Source organism: Mixophyes fleayi, chromosome 12 (assembly GCF_038048845.1).
Source record: "Mixophyes fleayi isolate aMixFle1 chromosome 12, aMixFle1.hap1, whole genome shotgun sequence".
NCBI lineage: Eukaryota > Metazoa > Chordata > Amphibia > Anura > Limnodynastidae > Mixophyes > Mixophyes fleayi.
Genome location: NC_134413.1, coordinates 77,867,625 through 77,883,254, shown reverse-complemented (window position 1 = coordinate 77,883,254; position 15,630 = coordinate 77,867,625). Strand labels below are relative to the sequence as shown.

Sequence of the window (15,630 nt, the reverse complement as noted above, 5' to 3'; positions counted from 1 at the left end):
TGCCTGAACCAATATGCTTGAGAATCGATTCTCTAGCAATTGGTAACATCACTGAGGTGCCAGGCACTGCTATATATATTTTATTTGGAAGTACATAGGTATATTATAGAACAATTAACACAGTTACTACATACTTGCCAACTCTCCCGGAACTTCCGGGAGACTCCCGAATTCCGGACTTCTGGGAGAGTAAGTCATCCTGCCGCATTCTTGCCCGCTTGGTAATGGCGAGCAGGATTTTGAGCCTCCATGACGCGACTCTCAGGGAATCGCATCATTTTGGCCCGTCCCCCACAGTAAAATGATGTGTCTGCGTCATTGCGTGGCATGGAGCGGAGACAAAATGGCGCAGATCGTCAAGCCCCGCCCTCATACGCTCGCCTCTCTCTCCGGAACTCCCAGAGGCCATTTAAAAGTTGGCAAGTATGATATACTAACATATATTATGACTGAAAAACGTGGCATACCAATACTACACGGCTCCTAATATACGTGGCTCCCTGGTCTGAGGTACCAATTTAGCATTCAGAAGTGGCCCCCCATTAACTAATTAAAAATAATCATTGGTTTCTTTTGTAGTGAGAAAATTCAAGTAGAAAGATGGCCTGTTACGCGGGTTATCCTACTACGCGGGACCGATGCCTGGTTTCCACAGATCGCGGCCTAGGCTCCTTAACTTCGTCTCTCCATAGTCTTGGTTAGAAATACCCTCATGGGTGATTAAATGCCATTATTTCCTCCAACATTTTATATTGAATTATTCTGATGATAAACAGTCTTATTTAGAGTCTGGCACTTTCCTTGTACAATGTCTATCTCTCACCTACTTAGTCATTGGTGTCCGTGTGTGAAGTGGGGGATACATAGACTAGTTTGCACCCTCTCAGGGGAACATGTTTATGTGCGAGATGTTTAGCAAATTTTTATTGGGTAAAAAAGCCCTTATTGCAAATAAACACCTCTCTTTTTGGTATTCCGTCTATGACCTTTACAACTGAGTGGGAACAGGGTTCCTGGGAGAAATTATTTGCAAGAATGGAGCTTTGTTAAAAAAAATAAAAATAAATCGGGTATTCTCAAGTAATGTGTCAAAATAAATTGAATTTTGGGGTTGTTTCTTCCTCACACAATATGTTTCCGTCAAGGGTAGCTGGAGCTGGACAGTCTTCACCGAATGTGACTAATCTGCAAATAACTAGTACCAAAAGCCATGCCCAGAAAAAGAGGGACAATGAGGTATATCTTCAGCTCCTGTGTGAAAACAAAGCTACAGTGTTTTACAATGGCTTATGTGCCCTCTGCCCCGGCTACCTCACACAACTTCCATGAGTAAATGTGGTCGTGGATGGAGCAGAGCCTCTAAGAATGTCTTTAATCTCCTCAGTGTTCAGTGGGGTCTTGTAGTCCAGCGCGGAGCACGGAGAGGTCACTGAGTATCTCTTATGGTTCCGGAAGCAGAGGTCACAGACCCCCTTAGTGTAGTATGATTAATTGTGCCAGAGATCAGGGGACGTTATCCCACGCCTCAATATCGTCCAGTCACTGACCCTGAGGGTACAACTGTGGTCAAACAGAAGCCCTAAACCGTATTGGCGTTAGCGGATCATGGGAAGTGACCCCCGTACTAGTTATAAACACTATCCGACATCTCTGTCAGATTAATACATAAATTTCCCCCCCAAAATATGCTTCAGTCTCCTTATAGTCTTTCTCCCAAACTATTCCGTTCCCCGATTGGCCGTGTAGTAAACCCGCGGGATCCTTAACTTGGAATTGACGCCATTTCTAAGACACTTGTCGCTATCAGCTCCACCGTGCTTAATGTAACCTAGGCCATTAAACGGGCTAGAATTTTGAGCGAGACCAGGGCTTAACTCAACTTGTCAGTTTTGGAGCGGCAGCGGGGGAGAAGGATATGGCAATGGATTTTGGTCTTTACTGCGTATGCGCAGTAAACACCGCAGGGAAGAGCAGAAAGGCTGTCGGAGAGGGATCCGAAAAAATCCCTCTCCTGCGATGCTCCTCCCATAGGATTAGATGGCTTTGACCATCGGGGTCAAGCTCCGATAAGCTAAGCTTTTCGGAGCTTGATAGAATTGCCCTGACCGCCGTCCCCATTGTCTATTATGAGGACTGCGTTTTTATGCGGTAATTTGTCTAATGCAGGAAATATCTCCGATATCTCCCGCCTTAAGCTTTTATTAAATTACAATTTTACTTAAAAATTCCTAAACCTAAGCAGTTTCCGTCATGGTTGAGGGCTTTATAAAGAGATACCTTAGTGAATATATCAATTAACTATAGATATAGATTTTGCCCCAAAAAATGCAAGAGTAAAAGACACTTTAAGGATTTAAGTGCTGAGAATATTTAACAAACGTACGTAGCTTTTAAGCCTGTTGTTTTTTAATTGCTGCGGCTGCGTAGATCAAAGATGAACATCTTTACACTACGCAGGGTGAAAGCAGATTCGTTGGCTTATTAAATACCAGTTTTATTTTCCGGGAAAGTACAATTTGAAAGACCTTTGCTCTTAGGAGCTATATTGTTATATAGGCCCGAACCAGCTCTGTTAATCTTATGAACAAACTAGCATTTGATAACACTGTGAATAGGTCTTCATAGCCTTCTCCTCTAAGCCGGATGCAGATCTCTGTTTCCATCCGTAAATGTCCCGGGCACCCTTTGAGCATACGTGCTGGAGAATACAGAGGATTTATAAATTGCACCTTAATGATAAAATTATAAATCATTTAATTGCCCACAACACTGTAAGAACGCATTGTACAGCTCTGTGATATTATAATGGCTTTCAGGCAAAACAGGGACACACAAGGTGATCTGAGCACAAGACCCCTCGACCGCCTCCCCACCGGAGTACAGTAACTATATTCAGCATCTACGGAGATAAGGGGCTTAGTAGAAATGTATACACTAAAGGTTAGACTTAGTAAACCATCATAGACATAGGGATTTCTCCTTAAATTGTGCAGACGTAAGAACCCGCAACTCTCGTTCTTGTTAAACGACACTGTACAGCAGGCATGGGTTTGCTGGGAGTTGTGGTTCCCCAGCAGCCTTGAGGCCGCCGGTCGTTAGGACTTACAGGCGTGTACTGCAGCTGAAGCAGGCTGGGTTCTTACTGACAAAATGACCGGTGACAGATGGCAGAGCGGTGTAATTCACAGAACACTACGCCGAGGGGCCCCTCGGGCTCTGACAGGCTGACGCGCACAACTGTTTGGTAATCATGAAGTGACAAGACAAATGGCAGCCTAGGAACAGGCAGACCCACAACAAGACAGTGAAAGGAGAGGGAGAGGGAGGAGGGGGGCACAAACTTTACAGCGGGGGCGGCCAAGTTTACTCAAGGAAAGTGGCCGCATCTGTCTTGGAGTGCGGCCAATCCGTCCCTGGCATGCAAAACGGTTTGTTTAGGTTCTGTTTGTTATGTTCTCTTCCCCCCCATGACTTACAATTTACTCACAATTGGGATTTATTAAGGTTCTGGTAACATTTTCTAGGACTTCTGCCCAGTCGAGTGCTGACCCGTTTTGTATGAAATTAACGTTACATTACTGTGGGTGTACGGAAGTATAAACAATCCTATAAAGCAATGTGCCATGGGTTTTATTAGTACGTCATATTAATATGTGTATACACAGAGAGCTCTGATGTCATGGCTTCTAATCGACCAGTTCAGATGTCCACGCCGTGTGTTTAGTATGAAAACTTGTTTTAAGGAATCGTACGTCCGCTATTGTGAATTATGGATATTTAGTCTCGTCAGCCCGTTGCCTTTATGGTAACAGAATTCATCAACCAATGCAGTTAAGAGGACAATTTGGACTGAACCGCAGCAACCAATCAGCGACAAGCATTAACGGAAACAAGCTCGTTGCTGATTGGTTGCTGTTGCCATGTGGACATTTCCACCTAAATGCAGTGTTAGTTTTAGTGACTTCTATCATCCTTATAATTAACAGTCCGAGATACATTATCCCGTATATAAACTTTTAAGATATTAGTTCTGTATTAAAATGTAGCCATTGCCTACATACAAATGAGGCAGCCATTTTGGGGGCTGGACTAATACTACCGAGGGGGCATCCTATAAATTAGTGACACCATTGAGGCATGAGGCACTGCGACATTTACCCGAAGCCGCATCCCCTGATTGGGAAACCACGCCCTATTTTGGTGACGTGAATGGCGACTATCACATACCTCCTAGAGTTTGTAAATCCATCATGGGTGCATGGGGCGGGGCTATGCCACAATGGGGGCGTGGCCACACCACAATGGGGTCATAACGTCATTTTCTGATTTGGTACGCTAAGCTAACGCCACCACGCGTTTCGCTGAGTAGCTTTGTCAAAGCAAAAAAACTTTTTGCTGCCAACAAATGCATCTACGTGTTATTATAAATATTGTTGAGATCAGAGGACAATATTGAATCAATGCTGTGAAATATTACAATATGTCACTACTATCACGTTCTTCACCCATTTCGCTGATTTTATCTCTAATATTTTAATTACAAATAAATAAAAGTTATTTATTAATCAAATGTCATTTACAATCTCCAAATATGATAAAACGATGACACTACACCATTGCACTACAATAAACACATTCTGTTTACTCCATATTCACGTTTAATTTAATCTGGTAGTAGCACCTCAAGATAATGAACTTATATTCATTGTACAAATGAGAGAGTATACATTACTCATTAACTTTAATGATTATCTGTATTGAGAAACAGTCCTTGGATGATTAACACTGGTGTGACAACACTATGTACAATCTATTAATATGGCAATATATTATAATATCTGAGGTCATACTCAAAACAGACTGCATAATCATCACCATTTATTTATATAGCGCCCCTAATTCCGCAGCGCTGTACAGTGAACTCACTCACATCAGTCCCTGCCCCATTCGAGCTTACAGTCTAAATTCCCTAACTTACAAACAGAGAGAGAGACAGAGAGACTAGGGTCAATTTTTGATAGCAGCCAATTAACCTACCAGTATGTTTTTGGAGTGTGGGAGGAAACCCACGCAAACACGGGGAGAACATACAAACTCCACACAGATAAGGCCATGGTCGGGAATTGAACTCATGACCACAGCGCTGTGAGGCAGAAGTGCTAACCACTAAGCCACCGTGCTGCCCCCGACTGCACGCAAGCTGTCTAATGATAAACCTTGGACATGGAGCTTACAATCTAAGAGTCCAAAGATTCTGCTTGCAGTTTAGTGGAATGAATGGTATACCCCACCAAAGAGCTTCCAGTTTGGTGGTACAATGTCTTCGCCCCAATTAATTTGTACTACTCAGTCATATACAGTTTTATTTTTTTCTCCAAGAAAGGAGAGGGAGAATAAGTTTTGTTGTACCGCGGGCCCCTCATCTGACCCCCGCTCTCCCTGAATTGGCTTCCTAGAGAGGACGATCGCATTTCCTGCCTATTTTCTCATGGAGGGAAAAAGAAAATGTTAGCCTTCGGGAATGTAAACAGGCTGTGTGATTAATGCGAGGAGAGCCACAAACACCCCGTCTCCCCCCTCCCTTTCTCCACCAAAACCTTTAAATGTTGCAGCAGCCCCTGTCATCAGATCTGCTCCTAAATTTCTTAGTAGTGCCCCCCCCCCCCTCCCCCACCAAACACCCACACTCACTACTGCCCCCTGGAGTTATGGGTTGCAATTGTCACTGAGATCTATTGAGATCAGGGAGTGACCCTGCATGGTTATAGATGCCAGCTTTGTTCTTATGGCTGTAAGTATTAAATGAGGTATTTTATTATTTGCTGATGTAGTCATTTGTTATGTTTAGTTAGATGTAACCGGCCATTGACTGTGCCCAAGGTACGCTTGGGTGTACTCAATAAATTTTTACCTACCCATACTGTATTCAAGTTGCAGTATCCAAGTATTCCTATGACCAAATATAGAGATAGAAACCACTACATTGAGACTTTCTTTGGACTTTATCTCATCTTGTGGATTGTACTGGGAGGAGGTTTGCTACAAGAAAATGGCAGCTGCTGTAGAGCGCACCGCCTCCCCCCCCCCCCCCCCCCCAGCGTTTCCTCTGTGGCGCCGACCTCTTCCCCTACCCTTCCCCCCCTCTCCTACCAGTCGGATACTGACCACTTACACACCAATGTCCCAGCCAAAAATCAATATATATCAGTATGAATGGGAGGACCAATCACAAACCGCAGTGAATTAAAAGCAAGACATTTCTTTTATGCAAAAGTCTAGATTATAGTACATTTAATCATTCTCAACATCTACAATATTTGTCTTGTATAATATAACTATACACAAATGTTTCTAGTATTCTGTACAGGGAATGAGAAGGGCATTATTTAATTGCAGCCTCGGGAAGCAGAATAACAAGGCATAACCCCATAGCAGAGCCTCTGGCTTGCTGAGCATTCTGGGACATACAGGTCAACAATCCTTGCATGTTAAAGGTTAGCCATTTAAGCCCCACTACTCCTGAGAGCGAATTGCAAGCTCTTCAGGTTAGAGAAAAAGACTGCAGCAGCTACCGATCTGGTTTCTCCGAATGTGAACGAAATGTCAGTTTGATGGCGGAGGAGAAGATAAGATTTATTTTATCTAAGACAAACGTGTCACACAAAGCTTATCTTCATGTAATGCTGGGGGGGGGGGGGGAGCGTTGGCACTTATCAGAAAGCAGACATATGTCTAACCTTTCTCTTCCTGTCATCTCCCTCAAGGTGTCAGACACACAGATAATCGCGTTTCACCGCCGACTGCAACGAAGAATCTTAATCAGGAGACAGTGGGACCCAACAATTATCCTCTGCACCCCATTCAATGCACTATATATGTAAGTGCCTTCAACCCTATATCATACACACTCCAATAATATTCACAATCTACTCTTACTGCCTTCTGCAACGCTCACCATCTATATCTCTATAGCCCTGGTTTCCAGGCAGATTTTAAAGTGTCACCTACATACGGTGGAGCCATTTTTGTGGGATGAACCTGTATTCATGATGATGCAGTTTATCCACTCACTAAGATATCCCAAGTTACACTCTCTTTTACCAGGAGTGGAACAGTGCATTGCTGACCGCTGAGAAGAGGACATCGGTCTGCTCTTTTCAGAGCAAAAGGGGCATCTGAGTGTGCTGTGGGAGCTGGGGCGTTGTGGGGTGCAAGCCTTGCCCCCATGGTCGTTCCGCTACTGCTCTTTATTGAGGCCTCTCCATGTTGTTTCAGAGTCAGTAAGAACATATACTGCAGCCCTTGCACTGGAATGATCTGAAGGACTGAACAATGTTTCAGCAGTGAATAATATTTCCTCCTTCCTTTCAGTACGTAGCTATACTTTCTCTGGCAGCCTAGGGGTTAAAACAATTTGCCAATCTCCATGCCAGTGAAGTCCGGTGGGTACACAAGTCTGCCCGATTTGATCGGTAATGGGGTAAGAGATTGGTGGGTGTAAGAGCGGAAAAGGGAAACAAGACCACCGCACTTCTGCACCCCCCCCACACATTCACATGCAGGAATCCGATAACATCTTTGCCGGATAACAATACCTATCACCATTTCCTATCCGCCCCTCTCTCTGTCTCTCTCATTCTGCCGATGTGTCACCGTGGTTATCTCTCTCCTGAATATGGAACAAGGAATGGCTTTTAAAACAGCATCCCTCTTCAATAGCTCCAACACAATGATTCATCCCCACTTAGAGACGAGCTTATTGTACGGCCTCTGGGATGTATACGCTCTCATGCCTGCTCTTATCCCGAGCATCGCTCTGCGAGCAAGAAGAAAAACAAACCAGCCCGTGCGTTCACACAGAAAGAAATATATAAACGTACAACTCGGAAAGGTGATCGAAGGAGAATACTCCCGGCTCCGTTCCACAGCCCCAGTTCTCCATTCGTAGCTGTGACTCAGGACCGGCCCAAATCAAAGACTACTCTGCCAATAGAACTGCATCTAAGGAATTTAAAAAATGCCAGGCACGGGGCGTCTTTGTAATCAGACAGCAGTGCACGGGAAAAGGACAGCGCTGGGCACAATCCGTGCTTTTAGCAGAAGTTGTATGCGGCCTACTATTTTAAGGCTCGTTTACCAATCTATAGTGGAGGCATATTATGAAACCAATGAAGTTTAGAGGCTAAAAACCGTGCATTGCGGAATTCATGATTAAATGGACATGTTTAGTTAGTGGACCCTCAGTTTAGAAGGGTCCTCGAGTACAGAGCCTGTTTAATGGGGCCATAGGCAAAATACTGGTTTGACCCTTCATTGCCGAATGGGCCTTAGGCAGGGGCCACGGTTCCTAACGGATAATCCAACTCTGCTCATATATCACATTATAATTACCAAGAACTGAGTAGAGTACGATGATCGACCAGTGATAGGCAAACTGGAACACGTGGGGAGCAAAATGGTGTGGCCCTCTAACCTTCCGAAGGGCCGCACGTCACACTTGATCTCAGTAATAAGTCAAAACAATAACACTTCATCATAGAAAGAGACACCTGTCTGTAATAACACGTCAGCAGGCAGTTTAAACAAGTGTTACAAGCTATAACGGACACATCTGGCAGTATAACACTAAGGGGCCGGGGGCCGCAGGTGAAGTCTTGGAGGGCCGCCTGTTGCCCACTAATGTAATAGAGATAAGTCACCTGTGGCTTCTATTGTCTCTTCCAGATCTACATGCAAATTATTTATAAAACTCTATTTATCGTCCTTTTATGACTAAGGGGTATATTTACTAAACTGAAAAAGGGTTTGAAAAAGTGGAGATGTTGCAACCAATCAGATTCTAGCTGTCATTTTGTAGAATGCACTAAATAAATGATAACTAGAATCTGACTGGTTGCTATAGGCAACGTCTCCACTTTACCAAACCCACAGTTTAGTGAATATACCTCTAAGAATGCCTAATATTTTTATCACAGTTTCGGCCTATTCCACATCCTGAGACAGCTCATATAATTATATTCTAATTATTCGTTCGCTGACCCTGGTCCGCAAAGGCTGCTAACCCTTGAAATTTAAAATATATATATATATTTTTTAAAACAATTTACTGACGCTTAGCAGTTTTACTGACACACTACGATTCAAAGAGAATAAAGAGTTACATAATAAGCAAGATATTCACAACCCTACACAATTCTAAAAGCATTGATGTGACTTTTTTTCTTTCCGACAAGTAAAAAAGTGACATTTCTTCAGCATTGTTTGTCAAGTTCCTGACGGCTGGCAACTCCCGGGGGCTACCAAAGGGACTAAAGAAATGCCATTAATTCAGAGATAGCTTCTACCAGCGGGGCTGCACCATTTCCTAGGCTACTCAGTCAGCAGAAAACAAAACACAAGTTTCCTGTTAGGCAGCTCGTAGTGGAAATGGGCCTCTGTGTAACTCCACATTCTGCGAGTTTCAGTGACATAAGTCTCAATTCTCAAATACACGGCGTGTAAAAGAAACTTGTTCATCAAGTTGCAAACTTCTAACACACTAATCTGAATGAGATGACGCTGGCTGTGAAAGATGGCAGCAGGGAGCGAAAACCTCAGAACCACTGCCGCCGCCGTCCGGTGGCTGGTTGGGGACAGGGATCCATCAAACGTATATAAATGGCACGTTTTGTCTATGCCTGCTCAGTGTGCGTGTGTTTTAAAATTCATTACTGCTTCTACGTGGGAAAAAAAAAAATCATCAAGACATCAACGCTGCTAATGTCTGCTGACAGTACTGAAATTCTGTTAATTCTGTGCTAATGACAATGGTCGCAGGAGGTGTTTCTGCACACGGTGGGTTAAATCGGATAAATGAGCGGAAACTAGAAGGTTTTTATATTCACTTGACCCAGCAAGATTGTTTTATACATTTCTACCATTTTACTAATTGAAATTCCAGTAGAAATGTGTGTGTGTGTGTGTGTGTGTGTGTGTGTGTGTATATATATATATATATATATATATTAGTGTGTGGGCACAGTGTCCAAATGTTTTATCCCCTAAAAATCCTGGAGGGGTGAAGAGAGCTGTCTATAAGAAAATAGTAAAACCTTGCTGCATGTGGATTGTCAGCTCTTGGGGACTCTAGTTATAAATTCACTGTAACAAGGCTTCAATGCTACTGTACCCCTTGCTGCTGTAATAATGAAGAGACACTATTAGAGGGGCTCCTGGATTTGGTATTTAGAGCCACCCTCAGACACACAAAGCCGCACGGTTTCTCTACCATCAGCATTATCTTGCTGTAATGAGATTACTGCCTCTCTCCCCATCCCCATGGGCAGTAGGTAAACAGACAGCCTCTCTCCAACCTCCCCAGCCGAGAGACAGCCGGCACATCCCCTCTCTCTATTAAACAGACCCCCGGGACGCGCGGCTGGAAGCGTGCTGTGGAGACGCACACCCTCACTGGCTGCCCGCCCCCCTGGACACACTGGGAGAGGCCACAGTCACAGTAAAAAAGAAGAGAGTCACAGAAAGCCACAAACGTAGACAAAAAAAAAAGTGTAATGTGTGGAAAGGGTTAAATCCGTGGCCCGGAGTTTGTGGTCTCCCCACATGGCTTCTGTGCCACACACTTTGCTTGTTGTAAGCTCAGTTTACAAGAAGACCCCCTATCAAGAGCACTACTGCACTCTAGGCAAAGACCCCCAGAACAGGCCCCTGGTCTCTGACAGCTCAAACAATGGCTGGGAAAATACAAGGCTGTTCCAGGGAATGTCATCCTCCCAGCTGTTGTACAGGTCATGGTGGATACACTTTTATTTCTTACCACAGCTGGGGGCTGAAATTAAAGCACCGGTGAGAGGGTCTTTAGTCATCGTTGAAAATCCGCTGATGCAATCAGGGACAGGGGGGCATTTGCCCCCAAAAGCTGGGCTACCTTAGGTTTTTTCTTTTAAAATGTCCCTAATAAGCTGCTGAGCCTAGTCTCGTCCCCCCCCCGGGCTAACATTTGCCAGCCTGCCCCTGGATGTAACAGTAGGGGGACTGTCCTGTCAATCATGACATTTGCCACCCCAATCTGGATGGCCATTACACATGGCACATAGCTCAGGGGTCAGCCAGAGTTTTTAGATCTCAAGATGACCTAACTCCTGAGAAATACACTTTATATACTCAGATTTGTCCTATTTGTGCATGTTAGCAATGACTACTATGTGTTATATCTCTTTCACTGACCTAGTGCACAGAAGGCTGCAGCTTGCAGCCATATTAAGCCCACCCGACACAACTTAGGCCCAGCCTGATGCACTGCTTGGAAGAACTACTTTGTATTAGGTAATACATATAAACCTTGCACAGCAGGGATAGCACAGTCACCAGCTACAGTGGTATAGTCATGGCACGTTATCTGCGAGTCCCTGTCTGCAAGAGGAACGAGACATCTATTCTGTGTATGGTGGAGATATTGCTCAGCACACAAGAGACAGCGGTCTAAGGCACAATACATATCTTTCCAATATAGATATTGCTCTGCATACAAGACTCTGCTCTGTGTAATTGTACCAAAGAGATTCCTCAGGAGAAGAGATGCAGCTTTGTGTAGAAAAGACATCACACAACATATAAGAGACCGCAAATGAGACATCTTGCTTTGTATAAGAGGTGCTTTGCGCTGCATATATACAATATTCTGCACAAGGAACACTGCTCTGCATATAAGAACATTCTTTGTATAAGAGAGACTTTGCACTGCATATATACAATATTCTGCCCAAGGAACACTGCTCTGCATATAAGAACATTCTTTGTGTAAGAGAGACTTTGCGCTGCATATATACAATACTCTGCATAAGGAACACTGCTCTGCATATAAGAACATTCTTTGTATAAGAGAGACTTTGCACTGCATAAAAAACATTACTCTTCTTATAAGACCTTGCTCTGTATAGAGAGCGTGCATACATACATTACTCTGCATAAGGAACATTGCTTTGCATAGAAGACCTTGCTCTGTATAAGAGAGAATTTGCACTGTATACATTCACTACTATGCATAAGAAACATTGCTCTGCATTTAAGTCCTTGCTCTGTATAAGAGAGCATGCATACCTACATTACTTTGCATAAGAAACATAGCTCTGCATATAAGACCGTGATCTGTGTAAGAGAGACTTTGCACTGCATACATTCATTACTTTGCATAAGAAACATTGCTCTGCATATAAGACCTTACTCTGCAAAAAAGACATTGCTCTGTATAAGGGAGAATTTGCACTGCATACATTCATTGCTCTGCATATAAGACAGTGCTCTCTGTAAGAGAGGCTTTGCCTTACATATATACAATACTCTGCATAAGGAACATTGCTTTGCATATTAGACCGTGCTCTGTATAAGAAAAAATTTGCACTGAATATATACAATACTCTGCATAAGAGAGGCTTTACACTGCATATAACAATACTCTGTATAAGGAACACTGCTCTGCATATAACACCTTGCTCTGTATAGGAGAGGTTTTACACTGCATATATCCAATACTCTGTATAAGAGAGGCTTTGCCCGGCATGAACACATTACTCTTCATGAGAAACATTTGTTGTCTGTCTCTTTAAGACATGGATCTGCAGACACACATCAATCAGGCAGTGAAAGGGTAAATGATCCTGTTATAATCCCGCTGGCAGTGGTCGGTGTGGAATTAGCGCAGTTTAGCAGACCTGGGCATAGGATAATAACGAATCAAAGGAAACGGAGACAGCTGAGCACTTCTGTGACTCTGAAAACCAAAATCTTTTTTGGAGCGATCCTGTGTTATGTTTTGACCCTTTAATCCCCAGTTTAGGGACAGCGGTGACAGGCAGGGTCCGTAAGGAAAGCGGAGACATCAGTGATCCTTTTTTTTGGGGAGTGCCCATTATTTGCCCCCCTCAGTCACGGGAAAGGTAATGCCTGCGCTGCGGAATCAGTGGCGCTATATAAATAAATGGTGATGATGATGATGGGATCTCTGCTACCTTTGGAATGGAAAGGGTTAAACGTGTTGTTACCCTTAAAACGGGACGGGCATGTATAGTCCGCCAGTCACCTCGCAATCATATACAAATGCTTTGCTGAGAATTATGTGTGTGTGTAAATATATATATATGTATATGGAATTTGCTGGCGCTATATAAATAAATGTTGATGATGATATATAAAATAATATATATAGGCGGCAGGACTGGTTACTGCTGACAGGAGGGGATTTAAACAAGAGGGGTGGGGGTCCGTGAGCAACACCTATCCCGAGCCAGAAACATGGGGACGATTAATAACCCCCCCCCTCCCTTAGCAATGATCCCCTGCCGCTCTCGCCCTCTTTCCGCTGTGCATCAAAACTTCCAACAAAATACAGGACCAGCAACGCTAACCACAACTCATCCTCTGGTAGGAATCTGCCTCTGTGTCCTCAACGATGAAACAACAGCAGGAGCACTGGACCGCAGAGCTTGCAATCAAGCTGTTGTACCGCGCCACGGTCTGTGCCAGCCTCTCTAGCCAGCAGCAGTCAGCTGAGATCCCCAAACGGGAGACAATGGCCCAGGGGTAAGAAGGGGGAGACGAGTCTTACCTTGAGAGGATGAGGAGTTGCTGGGTTTCCTTCAGAGAAAGGTCAGCTCAAAAAACAATAGGATGTCAAAGAGGGGTGGAGGGGTTGGTGGTAAGGAGGGGGGGTGGCACATGCCCCAGATTCCTGGGCTGGAGAGTTGTATAAATCCGTGTGGTATCAGGGCAGCTGGGTGTCTCTAAACTGAAGGCAAGAGGAAAAACAAAGTACTGTATGCCAGGGACTCGTAACTCTGAGACAGCCTATGATCACTCCCTGATTCCCAGCACCAATAAAATCCCTGTGCCTCTCCCACTTCTGTGGCTGCTCCTCCTTGTATCTGCTGCTGCTGTGTGCCTGGATATGCTGCTTCAGCCCCTGGAACTGTCATTTTTCTCCTCTGCCCAATCTGTCAGCTACAAACTCATCCCATCCTTCCCCCTGCCCAGCATTTCAATGGTTACTCTCCCTTTACCACCGAAATGCCCAACCTTGTACGGTGCCAGGGTATCCGTGTATGAGGAGCTGGTTCTAGGGTAAAGGCAGAGAGATTGTATAGAGGATAATGCCCTCATCTTGTACATTTTACGGTTATTGGAAGCCACTGGACTTCTGGGGCCATATAAAAGAAGGGGGCTGTAGCCCGAATGTTTTTATACAGGTCACAGAAATCCGAGGGGAGTTGTAATTTACATTAGGGGGTGCGTTATTCCTTATAATACACAAGTTATCCTAAAAAAACACTGAACTCATGATGACAGAGCTCACCGAAGAATCTAAGTGATGACATCAGAGCTCACAGATTCTCAGTGATGACATCAGAGGTTATCAATTCTCAGTGATTACATCAGAGCTCAAAGACTTTCAGTGATGACACCAGAGCTCGCAGATTCTCAGTGATTACATCACAGCTCACAGATTCTAAGTGATTACATCAGAGCCAACATATTCTCAGTGATGACACCAGAGCTCACAATATTATATACAGCTTATACATATGCCCCAGACCTCTAGGCAATGCTAGCCTTCCGCTCACCTTTTCACCCAAGCTTGACCCCTTCACCTCGTTGCCACATTTTAGCATCCGTCCAGTAAGCCTTCCCTCTGTTCCGTACTCTACAGCGTGACGCTGCTAGCCAGCAGCTCATTCAGGATAGGAAGGGTTAAACAGCCCCGGGCTACCTAAACCCACTCCTTCGCTGCCAGGAGGTGAGACTCCCCACCCAGGGCGCCGGGCTCTTTGTAGCTGCTAATTGGAGTTGGAAGGCACCAGTTAGATCATGTCACAGCTGCCAGTGTCATCTGTCTTCATGTCACCGAGAGAGGAGGGGGGCTGAGGCATGGACGCGGAGACCTTCCTCCAGCAGGAACAATGAGAGCAGGGTACAGCGTGTACGCGTCTCACAGGTGTAAGAAGTGTGTACATTGTGTGTGGCCCGACCGGCGTGCATCTTATTGTGCCCGTGTGCCATTCACGTGGCGAACTCCGATGTTCAGTCTGTTCTTATCATGTACGATGTGCCCTCTACATGCCTGAAGTCAAGGCGGGCGACCTAGTCAGCTGATGGAGGTCAAGCCCTGGACCCCCTTACAAAAACGCCAAGTCTCGCAGAAAATAAATGTGTTTTGTGTATTTCTGAGACTAGAGAATAGCAGATAGCAGAAAACCTCAGTGGGGATCATTTTTGAGCCAGAAAACGAAACGAAACCGTAGGCGCAGTCATAAGAATATGCACAATTGTGTTTATCTTTGCATCAGTTGCATACATGGATGTTCATTTTGTGGTCTTGGATAGAAAAAGTAAAAACGTCACCCCAAGGTTCTCTCTTTTCTTCTACAATCAGAGGAGGGCTGGCAAATTTTAGCACAGGGGGATGGTGAAGACTCGGATCAGCAGCTTATTAGAACATTTTAAAGGAAACAAAATGCAGGTAATCCATTGACTCAGACTAAGGTAGCCCACTATGGTACCGGCCCAGGGGGCAGATATCCCCCCCCCCCCCTGCACCCAGCCTCGTCAGCCTCTGTTTACAATACTGGTAGCCTCAGCATG

General features: G+C 44.6%; 1 protein-coding gene across 2 annotated transcripts in view; it reads right to left on the bottom strand.

The window, feature by feature from the left end:
• The window catches only part of SEMA6C (semaphorin 6C), a 117,514-nt gene extending 103,674 nt beyond the window's left edge, over positions 1-13,840 (bottom strand). Inside the window, exon 1 of one of the 2 annotated variants that reach the window (XM_075192031.1) lies at positions 13,601-13,840. The gene's annotated coding sequence lies outside the window, so the exon portion shown is untranslated. The remainder of the gene's footprint in view (positions 1-13,600) is intronic. The other variant, XM_075192032.1, reaches the window with a different exon arrangement.
• Between the last annotated feature and the right edge of the window lie 1,790 nt (positions 13,841-15,630).